The 19351-nt window shown below is 46.9% G+C and overlaps 1 protein-coding gene across 1 annotated transcript in view; it reads left to right on the top strand.

Moving 5' to 3' along the window:
* The window catches only part of Slit3 (slit guidance ligand 3), a 597834-nt gene that overhangs the window by 293550 nt on the left and 284933 nt on the right, over positions 1-19351 (top strand). The gene's annotated exons all lie outside the window — the stretch shown is intronic.

Raw genomic sequence — 19351 nt, 5'->3', positions numbered from 1 at the left:
CCTGAATTGATAAGTCCACTTAACTTTGTAAATTCCTCCCCCCTCCTTTCTCCCATCTCCCACCCTGACCTCCCAGCAAGAGGTGATTAGGCCCCAAAGCACATCTCACATTGGTATCTCCCTAGGGTTCCACAGGCTTTCTCCACAGGCTTTATCCTCTGCTGGGCCCTGCACAGCCAGGTTGCCTTCCCCAGCCACCATGGTGGTCCATGACGATAAAGGTGAAAAGCCAAAGTCGCCAAGAGAGGGAAAGTATTGTCAGGAAGCCTGCCAGGTGACTTAATTGAATTTGAGCAATTCTGAGGGGGTGGCTGGTTCTCATTTAGGAAATGCAGATTGAATAGCTAGTTCCCTTGTTAGGGAGAGGCATGCAATTTGAGGAGCTCTGCATGAGGCAAACCCGGCCGCCCCACACCACACTCGCAGCCCCTGCTCACAAGGACCTTGCATTCTCTTTTGTCATATTTTGTTTCAAAGTCAAGTAATAGTCGACTTTGTTAAAAGTGCATTTTACAATTTCTGCTCTTATTGTTACAGTATTTTCTCTGTCAACTTCTCAATTTCTTATTATTTTTTAAAGTGATGGGCTTTTTCTTATTTCTTTCATGGCCTTTTTAAAAAACGATGGCGCGTGCACACGTGTGTGTGTGTGTGTGTGTGTGTGTGTGTTGTGCAATCATAAATTCATGTGAGTACCCAGGAGGTCAGAAGAAAAAGTGTTGGGTCCCCTTGAGTTTCAATTACACCCAAGGTGAATGCTGGGACCTGAATTCCAGTCCTCTGGAAGGGTGGCAAGGGATGTTAACCATTGAGCCATCGCTCCAGGCTTTAATGTAGTTTCAATTCAATTCTAATTTAGAGAATTTGGTTTATTTGAGAAAGTAAAAAGTTGTCATGACTCTTTTTTTGTTTGTTTGTTTTCGTTTCTGCCTACATCACACACTTCAAAACACTTCTTGGAAATAGTTTATACCTCCTTAAGTAAACACTTAGAGCAGTGGACCTTTGCTTTGGTCCCAGCATGTAAATGCTTTATAATTTACCCCAGTCCCACTATGTAAATTTCATTTTGCAGACAGAGATGCGAACGCATGGAGCATGTGGGCTACACAGGCTTGCCCACAGCTAAGCGGTGGTGGAACAAGGAATGGGAATGATGTTTGCTCTTCTCCACCACCCTGGACCACCTCCCCTAAAAGATTTTAGCATCAGGGAATCCAGACATCAGAGTCCCATGAAGCACTCACAGCATTTCTGATGAAGGAGATATGTTATCATTCCTGAGGAAGGAATTGCAAGGATTAGGTGAAGAGAACTGCAGCACTAGCCAACTCTTGATTTATGGGAAAAGATAAATTGGCACCAGACAGGGAAATCCCCAGCTTTAGGTAATCTGGGAATGACTGTGTGATCTCTGCAAACCAAAGCACTTTATTGGACAGATAGTGGTATTTTGACGGCATTCTCTGGAGACAGTGGGCATCGGAAAATTCAGACAGACCTTTTGATTCTCAAATGCATCTCCAATGGGAATAGCAAGGTGGAGACTGCGGCATCCATTCACCAAGTCTGCAGGTCAGCAGTGAGGTTACTTCCAGCCCTTCAGATTTGTTTATTCCAAGAGTTACATAATAGGACTCACAATGTACATTATATCTTCTCAAAAGAAATGAGGCTAAAGGGCGGTCATATTCCCCACCCCGTCCTTTATACAAAGTTTCTTATAGCAGAGATGGTTTGAAATAAACTCTGAACGTTGATGGTTATAGTTACACAGGCCAACAAGTTGTGTACATTACAAACTGTAAAGGTACACTGTGGATGATTACTGTGTTTGACGTGATGAATATAGTTAAATATTAAACACTGGAGCTGGGAATCCCTTGGCACAAAATAATGAGATTACTGCCCTATGTCCTTCCAGTCCATTGATCTCCTTCCTGCTGAGTTCAGATAGATGCTCAGAAGGCTCAGATGATCCTCTGAAGGGTCACTCAACTGGAGCTTCAGTCCAAGACCAAAGCTAAACCCCTGTGCCAGCTCCCTTAGGATTAAGCCCAGAGCCGCAGGCCCAGACGTTCTAATGCCTCACACGTAATTAGGTAGATCATCCACTGCATCCCCCTCTCCCTCCCCCACTTCTTCTTAATTTATTTTTTAACATATGTAAAAATGGTATATGAAGTGTCATGTAATGTTCAATACATGTCTGTTGTATTACATGTGAACATGGTGTGACATTCAACATCAGGGTTAGACATATACTTGATCATTTGCCATTCCCTTATGGTGAAAGCACTCAAATTCCTTTCTGCTATTTCAGATTTATCTATGGTGTGTTCCTGTTATCATAGTCATCTTAGAATGCCCCACCGACAGATGAGAGACAGTCTATAGACATTTATAAGATACAATAAAGTAGTTTTGAAAGAGGAATGACATTAATAGAAACAAATTTCGAATAAGGAATCTACAGGCATAAAATTGTATTTGAAAAGTATTAGAGTGTATAGAATTAGACAAAAGGAAAAGAATCACAGAGCCATGTGGGTCACAGGAAGGGTATGCCTAGGTGATTAATATTATATTGGGGTGTGCCAGTGTCAGATTATGATAGAGATTTCTTTATCACTTACGCTCAACTTGCATGTTTATGTCCCCAGGGGGCCAGCAACACACATTTCATGGAGTGGGCAGTGGCTGGCACTCAAGAGCTAAGGGGCCTCAGTCTTTGCTCCAGCCTTGAGGGCCCTTAACTATCCAGGGTCTGAGAAGCATCCTTGAGAAGCAGATGTCTTTGATACAATAAGCCAGAGCCCTAAGAAGAATACGCCTGACATTGATTCAAACCATTTATCAGAGGAGTATGAGAACAGATGATGTATTTCAAGAATCCAGGCATGGAGTTATTGATCGCACGAGAAATTAAGACTTAAGGTTATTATAGTAAAGGGCAGGGAAGGGGAGTGGGCCCCAGTGCCTGCGGTCCCGGATAACCTGTTCAGCTTGCTGTACAGTAACTGAAGTCAGGAGTGCTGGTGAGATCAGCGCCTGCTGATTGTATCTGCTCTCAGTGCCTCTGGCGGAGCGTTTGTATTATTTCATTTTATTTATTTTGATGGGCGTGAGAAAGGTTCCGTGCATGCAACACGCATGCCCGCCTTGGCACACGCTGGGCACACTGCCTCTTCCTCTGATGCCTCTGACCTTGGCACAGTCCTGAAACGGTTGCCTCCTCCTTCCGTCTGCATCGCTTTTGTTCAGATCCTATCCCTGCCTGCCTTGACCCTTCCTAGTTACCAAAATCTGATCTCGTGTTAGACCCTGGCTAGATGCACCTCACTGTGTGCTCGTGGATAAGGAAGAAAAAACCCACTTTGCAGTTCAGATCATGTGTGTACTGATAAACATTTGCCAAGTAACTCATGCCCCATAGCAGTGTCTTTTTCATAATGACAAAAATTAGATATTGCGACAGCTTCTAAACAGTGCCCTGCACGCCACTGCTGAAAGTTGCTTTCTTTTGCCCCAGTGGCTCTCGACCTTCCTAGGGCTGCGGTCTTTTAATACAGTTTCTCGTGTTGTGGTGACCCCAGCCATAAGACTAGAAATTGTTGCTACTTCATAACTGTAATTTTGCTACTCTTACGAATCATAGTGTCAATATCTGATGTGCAGGATATTCGATATGAGAGCCCTGTGAAAGGGTCGGCTCACAGGTTGAGAGTCACTGTTTTAACAACTAATGTCTTTCTAGCAAAATAAAACATAATAAAATGAAGAAGCCCTTCTGTGTCCGTTTTTTCCCAGTTGGCTTTTTGCTTGGTTATTTGTTTCCTGGATTGTTCTCTCCTTTGCTTTGTTTTGAGATAGGGTCTCACCATAGTGAATCCCAGGATTTGAAAACTCCTGCTTTTCCTGTCTCTACCACCCAGATGCTGGAATTACAGAAGTGTCCCCCACACTCAGTTATAACCATTACTTTGGGCAAACTTTTAGGTTCATACTCATTTCTTTTGTGGCATCACAAACATTCCCCCATGCCAATAAATAGCCTCCTGGCCCAGCGTTTTCAATGACGGCAAAAAATCCACTGCATTTAAGTGGCCACTAACATGTTTGTTGGCTTGTTTTCTCTGAAGTCCTGCAGGCCTCAATAGGGTAACAAACGTATCTCTGCCTCCATGACGGTTCCTTTCAGTCCATGGCCTTGTAGCCCTGGATCAAAGGCTACAGAACATTTGGGGATCTTTTTTTTAAGCCTTTCTGCATTGCATCAGTCGGAAAGTACTGTAGGAGCCAGGAAGACAGTCCTTGGTCCTAATCCTCACTCTTTGGCCAATGACTTCGAGTCCCTAAACCTCAGTTTTTGTTGATAACATTCAGGGATGGAAGGAGAAGCTTTTGTTTCACAAGGCAGTTTGGAGGCCTTTGATGAAGTCATGCCTTCTGAGCCCTCAACTTGTTCCTAGTCTTGGGAGCAGCCTTCACCTCAGATGTGTTGGAACATGCATGAAAATTTAACTCATTTCTTAGCCTGCCATTTCCATCAATTTGTGCAAGTCTCCGAGCCTGGGCACCGCTCCATAGTACATTTTGAGTGAGGAGGAAGGAGTGTGGGGGCTGGAATGTGGAAGGCACGCAGAGCTGGTCTAGTTCTTCCTGACTGTATCAGAATAAAACCTCACCGAAATAAATGACTCCAAGAGAAAAAGCACTTGGATTAGAATCTTCTCAGGGTGGGGCCCATTCTCCACAGGGTGGAGCCTCACAGTTCTGTTGTTGCTTCTTGAACACACTGACATTATGTGGTTCTGAAATCCCAGGAGCTCGGGGAGACCTTCGGATCCTCCTTCTGCCTTTTTCAGGGCTCTTCAGGCTAGAGAGAGAAAATATGCCCGCTGACCCCCAGCAGAGCTGCGTGCACCTCCTTTCTTCTGCCTTGGTTGAATCCCACAAAGGTGGACATTGAGAAAGCCTGTTTGAGGGTGCGTGGCTTGTGGTGAGCTTTGTGTTGAGCCGGCCCTTGCTTTCACAGCAGCGGGCACATCTGTATGTTTGGATTTTCCAGGAGGGATAAATCACACAAACAGAGGGCCTCTGGATTCCTTGGGGGAGCCCAGCCCCCCTCGAATTGAACACATGCCCCATTCTGCAGGCTGTGCAGAGCGCGCTGCGTCCACGACGCTCATCTGAAGCGCGTTCTCTGCAAAACTCATTCTTGGAGAGAACTTTCTTTGTTGCCACAGTTCAGCCTTTTAGACTAAACAGACAAAGAGAAAATAGTGAGCTGAGGGCAGAAAGAGTTCCTCCTGTGCGACAGGAGGGAAGGAATTGCTTGGGCTTCGTGACCTCTGCTGTTGGGACTCCTGTTCCATGTTGACCGTGGTGCCCAAGCCAAGAAAGATGCTGAGAAATCGATCCTGTTGTTCATTGTGTCCTGATCCCTCTTTGTTTTTTTCTCTGCTTGGATGGTGCTGTGAGCTTGTCTGGCCTCCAAGCGCACATCTCGTCCTCTCTGGGCCCCAAGCAGGCCTTGTGGTATTTGGCCTGCCTAGCAGCTTTCCTTTCAAGTCAAAGCATTGAAGGTTGATCTGGTTTGAACACAAATCCAGAGCTTGGGGTTCTTTGGCATGTGAGCCCCTCGGGGGCTGAGTCCAAAAGACTACAGTTCTGTTTCCCCCACCATGAGCCTAAAGTGATGTTGAAGAATTGTGTCCTCTTTGATGCCTGGGAAACCAATGCCTGGCTAGTTTCCCCATCCTCCAATCCTGTCCATCCGGCAGTTGAGTTGCTCTGTGGTGCACACATCCTGTTTTTATTACAAGGTGCATTTTGCTGGCAGGCCCTTTTGTTCCAGCCACCCCCAGGTCCCTATTCCTGTTAGCTGTGACTCCCTCATTCTATTAACACTCTGACAGAGCCCGGAGTAGATGGCACTCACCCACCCCGCACCCACCCGGCCTCCAAGGTTAAGCTTTCAACCCAGGGAGAGAATCTTGGACCAGCAATTTCGGGAGACAGTTAAAAGATTAGATAGTAAATTTACTTAACAGAGACTAATCGCCTGGGACTGGGTTTCATATCCTGTTTTGAAATAATGTATTTTCTTTTGTGCTCTGGTCTGAATCTGTCATCCCTCTTCTAATAATGAGAGGCAGCGGATTTTTAATCTTTGACCCTCTTCCACATAATCTAATCACGGCGGTTTTCTGATCCTCCTCTCCTTATTTGGCAAAGTTCTGGAAAGAGAATCGTTTCTCGGGCATAGCTGAGCCATGTTCTACTTCTCACTAAGGATCTGAGTTGACAGGTAAAACTAGATTCTATCAGTTCGTGTCCATCTCTAGGCCTCACAGCTGGGGCCTGTTTGCGGCGGGGGGGGGCCCAAAATGCTGATGTCTGAGTCAGGAGAATGAAGGGGAGCCATTAGGTGACAGATGCTCTGTGCCAGGGTAGCGTGTGTGCCGTGAGTCCCACGTGGGAGCAGTCTGAGGCGCGGCACTTACTGATGAAGTTAGGAATGAGGTCCCATGTGATGCTCCAGCCATCCACACATGGAAACTTGCGCGTTTAGAGGAGTTTCTTCTCCGTCAAGCTGGGAGGTCTTTGGGAGTCTCGCCTTTCCTCTTAGGGTTTGGCTCATCGATGGGCGTTTGACCCCGGGCAGTAGTACATGCTGAGGTCTTCCTTTATGTGTGGCATCTCTTCAGACTGTCTGGCTTTGGGAGTTGCCTTGACAGGAATCTTGGAGGAAGCTGGGAGGTTAGGTTCAGCTCCAGCTGAAAATGGAGAGGAAGCAAGTCTACAGCGTGGCTCTCACCTTCCCAGCCCCCACCTATTCTCTCCTTTTAGGAGACTGTAACTATCGAAGGAGCTGTAGGCAAGATCTGACTGCAGCCCCTCCCTCTTTGCCTCAATGACAGAATAAAACCAAGACCTTTAGCTACTCAGCCGGGGCTGTCCAGCTGATAGTAACAAAACACTCCCACGTCTAATTCATTAAATAAAGAATTGTATTGAAAGCATGTGGGGCAGGGCGTGGAGACTGAAAGGGAAGGTGGAGAAGAAAGTCTTGTAGTCCCAAGGAGCCAGTCAACTTCTGAGTGTATTGAGAGTGGCTGGCTCAACTGTCACGCCCAGACAATAGTGCTGCTGAATGGGGGCTCCCCTTTATCCCCATTTCCTTCCCTTTGCCTTTGACTCATATGCCACAGAGGGAGACTTGTGGGGTTGGCTTGGCTTCTGTACTTGGCTGGGACAAGATAATGCATTTTGATTAAGGTTCTGCCAGACTGTGTCCAGAGAGCATCAGGAGATATTCCAGAGATACAGCAGCAAGCAGAACAGACCAAAGAAGGTTGCAACAACTATCGGCAAGGTTCCCCTCCCTTGACTGTGCGCCAACATCCTTACCTCTCCTGTTACTGCAGTAACCAACGTTTCCAGGAAGCTCAGGGTTTAGGTGGAGGTTATTTCATTCCTAGTGACTCTTCCGGATTCTACTTCTCACTTGCCTTCGTTAACTGCCCCCCAGGGTCCTTTGCTCCCCACTCAGATCTCACCCTCTCCCCTGTATTCTCAGCTGAGATAAAGAATTCATCGATACTAAATAGCCAACCCCCATCCCTAGCTCTGTGTAATTACCTCCCTGGGTGTGTCAGTGGCCCCCTCCCGGGAAATATGAGAAGGGAAATGGGTCCTTTTAGCCAGTGAATGGTGCTTTGTTATTTTGATGCATGAATGCAGAAGGAATAAGAGACAAAATAAAGTTAATAATACATTGCAGTGTAGATAATTCATCACTCCAATCAATAGGCACTGCAGGTCACTGAACTGGAACTGGTGTTGCTGTGATCCAAACACGGAATTAATAATTGAAACTACCCTGATCTGTCTTCCTGGAATGGGAAGATAGACAACCCCAGGGATAGATACATTCAGCACAGGAGGAACAAGGTGATGGAGACAGACAGCTGATTCATTTAGTGCCTACAGCTGTCACATACAGTAAATATGAAAATCTGCTTTCTATCTGGAATCCGCCTCATTTGGGAGTGAGGTTAGCTGAATTATATCCTCAACTCTGTGTTTATTTTTTTCATTTACTGCCGGAATTTCACATGATCGGTTAGCCCAGAATGCCTCATTCTCCAAGGTTAGGAAGGCTCTCTAGCAGTCATAGGCAGTGGTATGCACAACATGTGTGCCCTATTACCTCCCCCACAGCCTCCTGAAATCCATGGGGATGCTCGTCTTAGTCGGTTGGTCCTGTAGCCATACTAAAGACTGTCAAATCAGTAATGTGGAATTTACAAAAGACCAAGATAGAAAAGTCCCAGAGATGTCCTGGGAGGATCCTTGTTGTACAACTTGGGGCAAGTTCCGTGTCCCCTCTGAGCCTCAGTCCACCTCCCAGAAAGGAAGATAATGACAGCTCTCTCCTCAAAAGAGCGCTGGAGTCTGGGTGACATAATACGTGGAGAGTGTAGATCACAGGTGAGTACCCGGTGTCCAGCAGTGACTTTATCCCCAGAGGTGGTCATGGAGGTACCAGGCAAGGTGAAGGCAGTAGGAGTTGGTAGTGCCAGAGAGGCATTCGTTTTGGCCAGGATGAAATAAGAATGCCTCTTGGTTAAGGTTCTGCCGGATTTAGGAGTTTGGGCTTGTGAGGGACAGAGTCAGAGGTTAAAGCTAATTTCTATCCTACTCCCTTCGGTATGCAGAAGTCGGGGTGAGCATGAAATGAATAAGACCCCCAGCAGGGTGACTGCAGATCAATCTGGACTGGTCAGTGTAGGGAGTCTAGAGGTGGGATTAGGTAGAGTCAGCATGGCCTTTCTGATAATTTGAGGGGCATCTTCTAGCGGGCTGCTGGGGAGAGAGCAAAGGAGGGGATCCAAGCATGAATGCAAGCTGGAGCCTTTGCTAGGGAAGTAGCTGGAGTTTTAAAAATAGATGCTTAAGGGGCTGGAGAGATGGCTCAGAGGTTAAGAGCATTGGCTGCTCTTCCAGAGGTCCTGAGTTCAATTCCCAGCAACCACATGGTGGCTCACAGCCATCTATAATGAGATCTGGCGCCCTCTTCTGGCATGCAGGCATACATGGAAGAAATGTTGTATACATAATAAATAAATAAATCTTTAAAAAAAGAATAGATGCTTAAGAATTCATTTTTAAACCTCCCTTCTTTTAAGACTTATTTTTGTTTTCCTTAATTATGTGTCTGTGGGGCCATACCCCATTGATTATCCATGTGCGTGCAGGCGCCCTTGGAGACCAGACGCATCAAGAGGTTATGAGATGTCCAGCCTGGGGGCTGGGAAATGAACTCAGCTCCTCTGCAAGAAGATACACTCTCTTGACCATTGATCTATTTCTTCAGCCCAAGACTCTCTTCATAACCTTCCTAGGTGTGTCCACCTTATACACAATCTGTTTTTCCAGGAAGGGAGTTTATGTGTGTCCTTTCTGAGTCTGTCTGTGTGTGTCTATAAGTGGTCGTATGTCTTGGAAGATATATTCGTGTGTGTGTGTGTGTGTGTTACATTGTGAGCATGCATGTGCCTATGTGTCAGTCCAGGTGTCTGTGCATGTTTATGGGTATCATTGTGTGTTTGCGTGCAGAGAAATATCAGTGCAGATGCCAGGATATCTATGATTATATGTATGTGGATGGATTCTTTCTCTTTCTCTGTGTATGTATCTTATATACGTGCATGTCCTAAAGTAGGGGATAATCAAAGGACATGGCCTGTGAGACTGGCCATAGGGAGCCTGGGGACATGGAGCTTCTTGTGCCAGTCAGACAAGCCTTCTACCCACCTCGCCTGAAGAGACTAGGTGGGTTTTTGATAGCCAGCGTAGGCCAGTCACAGGGAGGCACTTAGTCCAGAAGTGTCTATCTGTGTACACCTGTATTTCTGCTCAAGAGAAAGATTTATATGACCCATGGCTTTTCCACCTAGCTGTAGCATCATCTGAGGTGCTTTGTTCATCCTGGAAAAGAGAATGGGGATAGACCAGTACCCTGAGCCCCTAAAGGAGGGCAGCACTGAGCATATTTCTAGACAGCAGACATTTAGGTCCTTCCCCATCCCCAGATGAGGGCGACCATGCAGAAGCCAAGAACCACCTTTCCCAGGACTCCCCGAATCCCTCGTGCATTTGAAGCACGAGAGTTGTAGCGTATGGTGGGGGGGAGATAAGGTTATCTGAGCCCTAGCATGCTGGACAGAAGGCTCAAGGCAGGTGAAAGCCATACCTAAGACCAGGGATAATCCTCTTTTTAAAGATGATTCCAAGGTCCAACAGGGCGTTCTAAAGGTGACTGTTTCGTGGGGGACAATTTATACCAGTAGCGGTGTAGACATCTGAACAGCAATAGTAACCTTGAAAATCCTCTGCATCTCTAGAATCCTGCCCCTTCAAGACTCAAAACCAAGAAACAGCTCCTCAACTTCTATCATCTGGGGGAGGGATCAGACCTTCTGGAATGGTAGAGGTGAAAGCAGTTTGAACTAGAAATGTGAGGAGGGGGTCTACGAAGGATGCTTCTTCCATCATTGCCAAAGGACAAAGAGAAGAATAGATAAGTAAGAAGAAAGACAGACCAGGTTGAATTTTTTTAAGTTATAATTTGTTTTAGTGCTTAGGAAATCAGGGTCTCACACATACTAAACACATATTCTACCATAGGGATGTGTTACCAGACCCTCACTTTTTTATTTTAAGAAATGTAATTGAAATGATTCCAAACATGAGGAGACCTATGACTGTGGCTGTATAGTTACCTATAATTGTCATGCGTGAAGGTGACATGAGGTCGAACTCAAGTGTCCCCACCTCAAGATTTCAGAAGTGGATTACCAGGGGCCAGAATTTACATACAAAGTACGAACGTCCCATTTTAGTATTGAAATCAGCTAATATTTGTGATGTCCTCCTTATCTACCTAGACAAGCGTCTTCCCCGCTCCATGTCTAGCACGCTGTGTCTTAGGGATACAGGAGGTAGACCAAGGCAAGGTCCTATGGGTCATGGGCTCCCCAGGTAGGGAACTATGGGGGATTTATAGTTGTTCTTAGAGGGTTCTACTACTTAGAACTTTGTTCATTTACTCTCTGAAGGCATTTACCTCTTAAGTGTGGAAACACACACATTGTGAGGGTCTGGGGCTGAAGTGGTGGTGGTGTAATTCTTTGGGGGCCCCTGGTGTCCTTTCGGGGTCACAGAGAAAGGGCAGGAAGAAAATTCTAGCTGTCAGACTTCCCATTCTCCTGGGCTCTTTCTTCAAGGAGACAGGCCTGGTTTTATCTGATTTATAACTTAAGGTTTTCAAGTCAGAATTCATTTAAAGTAAAGATCCGTGATGGGTTGAGGGAGGATACAGAAAGAGACAGATGATCTTTAAAATCTAAGCACTCCCATTTCTAAATCCTTGTGATGCTCAGAGACCCAGACAGAAATCTGAGTTTATGAGTTTGGGGCAGATGAGTCCTGAGCTATTAGCCGGCTCTCTGCTAGTTTCCAAATAAGGGGTGCATATTCTTTCACTTCACCCCAGTCATCCTGAAGTCCTTAAATCACAGAGCTGATTCTCATTCTTGCATTGACTGTGTGTTGGCCAGAATTCCACAAAGCCACCCTCAGCACCAAGTCAGTGAACACAGACGGCTTGCTACTTGGGGTGCCCATATGTAAAGTATGTACATTGCGCACACAGACAGCTAACCCTGGGAGATTCCCTTTATTTCACAAGAAAGAGAGGCTTAGAATTGCCAAGTGGCTTGTCTGAGGTTGCCACACCAAAGGTGTCAAGGACTCAGACATCATTAATGGTCTGGAAACTGAGCCTCTTGCCAGAGCCTTGCCCTTCACCCTCTGACATCTGCTCATCTTTAGGAGAGCTGAAACCAGTCAGCAGGACCTGAGTTTGGTGGACCGCAGCTCAAAAGCTGGAATCCAGCCTCTCAAGGATTTTGTTGTCCTGTACATGTCTTCAGTTACCACTAACATACTGGGAAGACTGTTGAGTATGGCAGATTAACTTTAGGGAAAAGAAGAAAGCAATAATAATAATAATGAGGATTATAATATAATAATTATATATAATAATAATTATAATAATTAAAATATAATAATGAGGATTCACTCTTTTATTTGACACCAGCCATGGATGCTGTAGGAGTCACCGCTAGGTGATTCTTTATTCTTCTGTTTTACTGTTCCAGTGCACAGTCCTCTTATGTATCCATTTGTGTCACGTGCTATTCGAGTATTCAGATGGTCAGATGACCCGGATGAGACCTTGAGTAAACTTACAGTTATCCTAGTCTTGCTAATTGAAAAAGATGAAGGGGGGAAATAAACGCACCGTAAGAAGAAATGTCGTCATCACCACAGGTTTTCTATGAGAAAGTGCTTTCTGATAGGATAGTGGTGCCGCGGCATCATAATGCAGCTGAAAAATGGCTGTCGTCTTGTTGGGGCTTCCAGTGTGTGGAGGAGTGATGTGTCGCCCAGGGGTTTGTGGGATGCTTGCCGCTCGTGTAAGCAAAGTCACCTGGACGTTTATGCACATGCAGTTATGGGGACTTTATTACACTTGATAACGATAGCCAAGGAATGTGCGAGGATGTGTATCCACTGTTGTCACCTGTTCGATGTGTAGCCTTTGTTCTTATTTCATAAGGTTTACTAGAAAATGCTACACTGTGTCGGGCCAGTAGAGCCTCACGCAGCTCATGTTTATTGCACCTCTTGACTGCATTATTTTCTTTTGTGTTTGTTTAAATCCTGTGCTGGTTTACCCTTTATAGCCCAAGGCCCAGTAGGCTACTATATTACCCATATCCAAAAGTCACTCGGGGATATGATCTTAGACCATACCCCTGTCAATAAGTAACGTGTGATCATATATGTGACAGTGACCTCTCTTCACCACCCCTCCTTCCTACGGCTCCAGCCTTCCCTGGCTCCTGCTCCATGCTCCATAAAAGTCAAATTCTTATCTTAGGCAGTGTAGTTTGTGTATGACTTGCTATATAGAATCTAATGAAAGACAGAACAAAGGACAGGAGAGTTGGTAGAAGTCAAGATGAGCTTAGGGTGCAAATACCTTGGCTGCAGTACCGACCCCAGTCTCCCTGAGATCTGCCCACGTGCAGAACAAAGAGCTGCTGTGGTCTTCCTGGAAGTGAGTGTAACGTAGGAGATTCAGGTAAAGACTGAATTCCCTTTAACTGTTTGTCAGGGTTTCTCTCATTCAGCTCCGTGTGGACACCAGGCCCCAGGGCTTTGTCAAGGTGCTAGGACAAACCTAAGAGTTGTCATCTACTGTTGCATGCGTGTCTTTGCCGTGGTGCTTTCCTGTCCTGAAGTCGGGTCATTAGGAACAAGGGGGAACTTGGGGTGCAAGTTCTGAAGAAGAGCGTCACCTTCTAGACCAGTGGATCTAAAATGGGGAGCATAAGGCTCACGGGTATGGGACCCTGCAGAAGCAAGTTTTCAGGGCCCGGTTTTATGTTTTTCATATTTGGTTCTGTTAAGACAAATATCCTTTAGAGTGATCCACATTTGCTTAGCAGGGCCAAATAGGAAAGGCATAGAGTATGCCTCTGTCCCCTGTCACTGGATTACGTCAGCCTTGGGTTCCTCCTCTGCAGAGAGCAAGCATCTCCAGCATCTGATGTCTGAGGATGCAGTGAGACAGACTTACCATGACTCCTAACGGTAAATGACAAGCACATGCTATGACCATTTTCCCTAGGGGAACATAGACAAAAGAACTACTCGCTCCAGATAGGACACCAGGGTCCGATGAAAAGAACCATTCTACCAGCGTCCAACTTGGCGAAGCAATGGGTCCGTTCACATTATGTATAGAGCACAAGTGAGGGGTGAGAGAAATATGGATGATTCAGGGCAGCTGAATTGTCAGAAAGCCTACCCTAACCCGGGTGACAGCCCAAAGGCTGCAACCCTGGAGTGCCCTGTACAACTGACAGGCGGCTGGGCCATCACCAAGTCTCGGCTCCTCAGCCATTCTGTTGCTTGTTTAGCCTTGGGGAGGGGCCTGGTGAATCTTGTGCACTTCAGCTCTCCGACACGTAAGTTTTGATCATCTCCTGAGTGTTATGAACCTCCCACCTAAAAGGAAGTTGATACAAAATCGCACTATAATTTGGTTGTTGTGACGATGGTTATTACTGTCTTATTGGGAAAAGTTACTCAAAGAAAAAAATGTAAATGATTTCTGAGGAAATGTGTGTGTGATGTCTGTGTGATGTTCATGGCAGCGTTATTCTCATCAGCCAGAAAGAGTGAACAGCGCCAACATCCGTCAGTGCTTGAATGGATAAACTTTTGTGATATGGTCATAGAAAGGAATTCAGCCATAAAAATGAACACAGTACTGATACATGCTACTACAGCATGTATCATGGATGGGCCTTAAAACACACCAGGTCAAAGAGACCAGGTCCCAGAGACCACATATTTTATGACTCTGCGTCAATGGATGATGAGAATGGAGAAATCTGTGAGCTGTGTACAGCAGATCAGTAGCTACAAAGGACTGGGTAGGTGAGCTGAGACGTAGACATTGATAGCTAAAAGCACTCTGAGTGAGGTTCCTTTCTCGGGTGACGGCACCTGTCAAACATTGGCCAACTTGGAAAGAGGCACGCGTACCTGGGAATGCGCTGAAGCTGGGGGCTCTGCAGTCGGAGGAGTGTGTCGTGTGTGAACCACATCTCAGGGAAGCTGTTTTGAAATCTTTATTGAAAAGGGAGTCATTTCAAGATGGTTTGCCTGGGAGGGCGGGACAGACGTGCACAGCGAAGAACTGTGGTTAAGTTCGGGAAGTGGTGGAGACAAGCCAGCCGGCAGCGTCCCGCCTGCTGATGAGCCCTGAAAGGAGAGCATCTTGAATTGAGGTGAAAGTGAAGATTAGTTTGCATCCTTAAGTTGGGAAGAAGTTCAAAGGTCATCTAAGGAGAGCATGCCCTGGTCGCTCTCAGCATTTCTGCTCAGCCAAACACTTCTTAATCTTTGCTTATACCAAGAACCTAAAAATGCACTTGGGGATGTTTGTGGCGTGGCTTTGGAGGAGACGGGACTTGGGAAAGAATGCGTTTGACCCCGGAGCGGGAGGAGAAAGGAGAGTGACAACAGCTGTCCCCAACTTGTGACTGAGATGCTGCATGCTCCTCATACCTAGTGTGAGGCCCAGGGCAAGCTCTGAGTTAAACCAGACCGTGTCAGGACCACAGAGCACAGCAAAAACAAGAGAAAGAAAGGGCCTGCTGGGTTTGGGTGCCCCACTGGGAATTCAGTCATACCTTGGGAGCTTCTCAAAGGCCAGCCCTTAACTCCCCGAAGCAGTGGTTCTCAACCACTTCGACCCTTGAAGACAGATCCTCACGTTGTAGTGATCTCTCCAACCACAAAGGGATTTCACTGCTACTCTTACCTGTAATTATCTACTATTCTGAGTCATAGTGTAAATATCTGATATGTGACCCCCGTGGGAGGCAGGACCCACAGATTGAGAAACTACTGTCCTACAGTCTTTCAGAAGGTCACGGAGCACCTGAACAAATAAGAAGACAGGATATAGCTTTCCAGAAGGTACTCAGTGGTTATGAGGAGAAATTGATCCCAGTCAGAGAATGAAGGTACCATCACCAAATGCACCTGGGAAAGGGCAGGGGTGACCGCCATAGTCTGACCAATAGATCCAGCCAGAATGCCAGAAGTCCTTCAGTCTCTGCTATGAAAACATAGAGACTGTGCTTCCTGCCCAACCCCCAGACTGGGTCAAGCTCCTTGCCTGGGTCCTCCCTGCCATGCATGTCTGGCTGTCCCCACCTTGCCCAGCCATCCTGTGCTCTATTGTGAGCTTCCTCCTCTCCAGATCCATATAAGCATGCCTATGGGTACCTCACCCCCCATGCTCCTCCATCCCCCCTCACTGCTGGATGCTGCTCTCTCTCCACACCTTACCTCAGCGGCCATCCTTCCCCAGAGAAGCCTTCCTAGCACCTCACCAAACGTGACCTCCCACCACGGCTTGCCGGCAGCCACTGTGATTGGTTCCTGTTTAACACTTCTCATTTTGGCCAAGTGTATCTTTGTAGCTTATATATAGCCTCACTTTGCTAGCTTTTCAACTATAAACGTGTGGAGGAGGAAGGCAGGAATTGAAATCTCTCATTTCCCCCAAATAGCCCAGGAACCTGGGATAGTGCCCTGCTCGTGGAAGATGCTGGAAGAGACAGCAGAAGGGCTTTGTCTTTAGAGAGAGAGCTGCATAGCAGGCATTTCTAAATTCATTATCACTGTCATTATTGCGTGTGTGTGTGTGTGTGTGTGTGTGTGTGTGCGCACATGTGCACATGTGCACGCATGCATATTGCAAAGCACCATGTACAGATCAAAGAACAACTTTGTGGAGTTGGTTTGCTCCTTCCACCTTTGGGTGGGTTCTGGCGGTTGAGAGCCTGCGGAGACATCTTGCTGACACCCAGAGCAGACATTTCTATACGCAGAGTGCCGGGATGCCTGCTTTCCTGTCTACTTGCTGTTAGCATCCGAATGCCTTTCCCATGGCTTTACTTCTACCAGTATTTATTGGACACATTTTATTGAAATGAAATCAGTTTCTCAGTGATTGAAAATAGATATCCTGGGACACAGGGATAATTGATGCTGAAGTTTACATCTCTGTGTCAGAGTTATAGTCTGCATTGTTGAGTTGGGGGCATTAAGGGGCTGGCAGTCTAGGAAAGAGACAAGTCTCATTGTTAGCTTTCACTAGGTACAGCCATTGCAGACGGGACCATAGTTTCTGCGTAGTGCCAACCACCTAGTGAGGCTGGCTTCAGGCTGGCTTCACCCACTTCCCACGTGTCTGCTGTAGCACAGAGCAAGAAAACCCCATTCCCATGGGTCGCAGCTGGGACCAGAGTGGAGATCTCAGATGCGCTCTGCATGGAAACATGGGGCTGATGCTAGCCAGAATGCACACCCTGGGCACATTTGCAGCGAGGCGTAATTCCTTGGTCTCGTTGAGTCTCATATCTCTGATTTCTGTACAGATGTACTCCACAGATAAGAAAAGGGCTTTTATTTTTGAATCACCAACACTCATAGTAATGTTTAACCTCAGAGGGAATCTAGTGGTGACCAGAGTGAGCAACTAAGGGGCTGGGTGGTAGTTAGCCTTTAGCATGCTGGGCATTAGAGGTGGGGCAGGTTTGACTGAATCACCCCTACTGAGTCAATGCCTGGTTAAAATAAACCCTCAATATGTATTTTCTGCCCCATTTGACAGATGAGGAAACTGAGCTCTAGGGATTGCATACATCTTGAAATTGTGTGTATGTTCAAGACCGCATAGCCAGTACATGGTGACAGTCCAGGCTTTTAATAGTGAGAGTCGGAAACCATATAAGGTAGGCTGTAGGCCAGGGTGCCCAGGTGAGTTTGCTCACCATGAAGCGATTTTCAGTGGTGGGATCTGAGGACAGAAAGCATCCCTAGGGAGGCTGGACTCCCACAATGCTTCTGCCTTGCTTTCTCCCATGATGCTTCACTTCAGAAGAACGCTTTGGTTTTTAGAGGGAAGGATGTTGAGGAAGCCCTGCTGGTACCTCTAATCATTCAGCATGGCTGGCTGTCTCTGGAACTTTAAAGGAACCCGGAGGGGGCTGGAGAGATGGCTCAGTAGTTAAGAGCATTGCCTGCTCTTCCAAAGGTCCTGAGTTCAATTCCCGGCAACCACATGGTGGCTCACAACCATCTGTAATGAGGTCTGGTGCCCTCTTCTGGCCTGCAGGCATCCACACAGATAGAATACATACATACATACATAATAAATAAATAGATAGATAGATAGATAAATAAATAAATAAATAAATAAATAAAAAATAAATAAATAAAGGAACCCTGAGCTAAGCATACTCTCTCCTCAGAAGAAGCCTGAGCTACTACAGGGAAAGAGAATGGGTTTGTGGATACTGCAAGGGCCACAGCAGGTCCAGGGAGTCGCCTTCGTTTTTGCAAGCCATCAGCCCCAGCCCTGTCGGGAACCCGCCTCAGGAGCATGGGTTTTGTTGATCTCTCTGTGACCCTCTTTACAGCGGCATGTGAGAGGCTGGGCCCTTGTGTCCTCACACCAACCCTGAATGAGTAAGCCCCAGTCATCCCTTCCATCTGGGGCTGTGGAGAATCAGTCCTGGTAGCCGCTGGCAGGTGCCACAGGAGCCTGCTAACGCCCCTGCCGTCCAGGCTCCTCACTGGAAAGAAGAAGGAAGCCTGAGGTGCAGTGCATCAGCTGAGGAGAAAGTGAGACTCCGAAACCCTCTGTCCAGTTCGTCCAGCACAACCCACAGTGGACAGGTGGGCCTACATTCCAGCTGTGACTCATTTAACATAGTCTCCAGCGTGCCTGTTTAAAGGGGGAGGTGTGGACAGGCCCAGGGTGTAAGGTCAACCCCGACCCCCAGACCCCAGCTACTCCCCCGGTCCCGTCACTTTGTTCCTCTCCGCTGGGCAAGCCAAGCCGGGAGGGTTTCTGCATCTGAATGATTATTTGTAGTCGTGTTTCAAGGTTGGCCACGCTTGGTCATGGGGGAGAGCGGTGCTCTGGATTTCTGAGAAAAAGCTCTTGATTAGGAAAGCAAAGCCCTAACTACAGATTCTACCTCAGGTTTCTCCTGCTTCTGAAGGCATTGCAAGCAGACATTATTGTCATTTTATAGGTGAAGACCAGAGAGTGTTAATGACTTAACCCTGCACCCCACAGCTAAGGGAAAAAGTGGGAGATAGAGCAGATCCGAGTCTGTCAGTCAAAGCCCGTGAGTTTCCTGTGGGAGACAGTGGTCAGGACAAAGACGTACAGAGATACCTGCCTGAGACACTGATGTAGCCAACAGGTACAGTTTAGTAGCATAGTTTCAGTTGCAGGGTGAGCTGGAAGCAGGATGCTGTTGAGTGAAAAGCTGAGGTTAGCATCATGTCTCTCTGGTGATGTTTATGCTCCTTGGAAACACGTGTTACCAAAGGGAACCCGACCGGATCTGCAAAGGATTCCCATTGCGGTACATGGTACAGGGTTGTACTGCCAGGGCTGTACACAAAGATGCCTTACAGTCAGCTGTGAGGAGTTGACACCTGCCAAGGTGGCGACAGGAACAGGATTCCTCTCTCTCTCTCCTGCTACCAAATGGTGGAGACAGGCGCTCCCTCCCCTGCCATATTTGGGAGCACCAATGAGGTGCTCACGTCACACGGGGAGTAATGGGTTCACAAGGGCACGGAGTAGGGGGAAGAGGAGTTGGGTGAG

The sequence above is a fragment of the Myodes glareolus genome, chromosome 9, assembly GCF_982192425.1.
Source record: "Myodes glareolus chromosome 9, mMyoGla1.1, whole genome shotgun sequence".
NCBI classification, from domain to species: domain Eukaryota; kingdom Metazoa; phylum Chordata; class Mammalia; order Rodentia; family Cricetidae; genus Myodes; species Myodes glareolus.
Note: the sequence above shows the minus strand (reverse complement) of the source record. Positions and strands in the feature narration are given on the sequence as shown.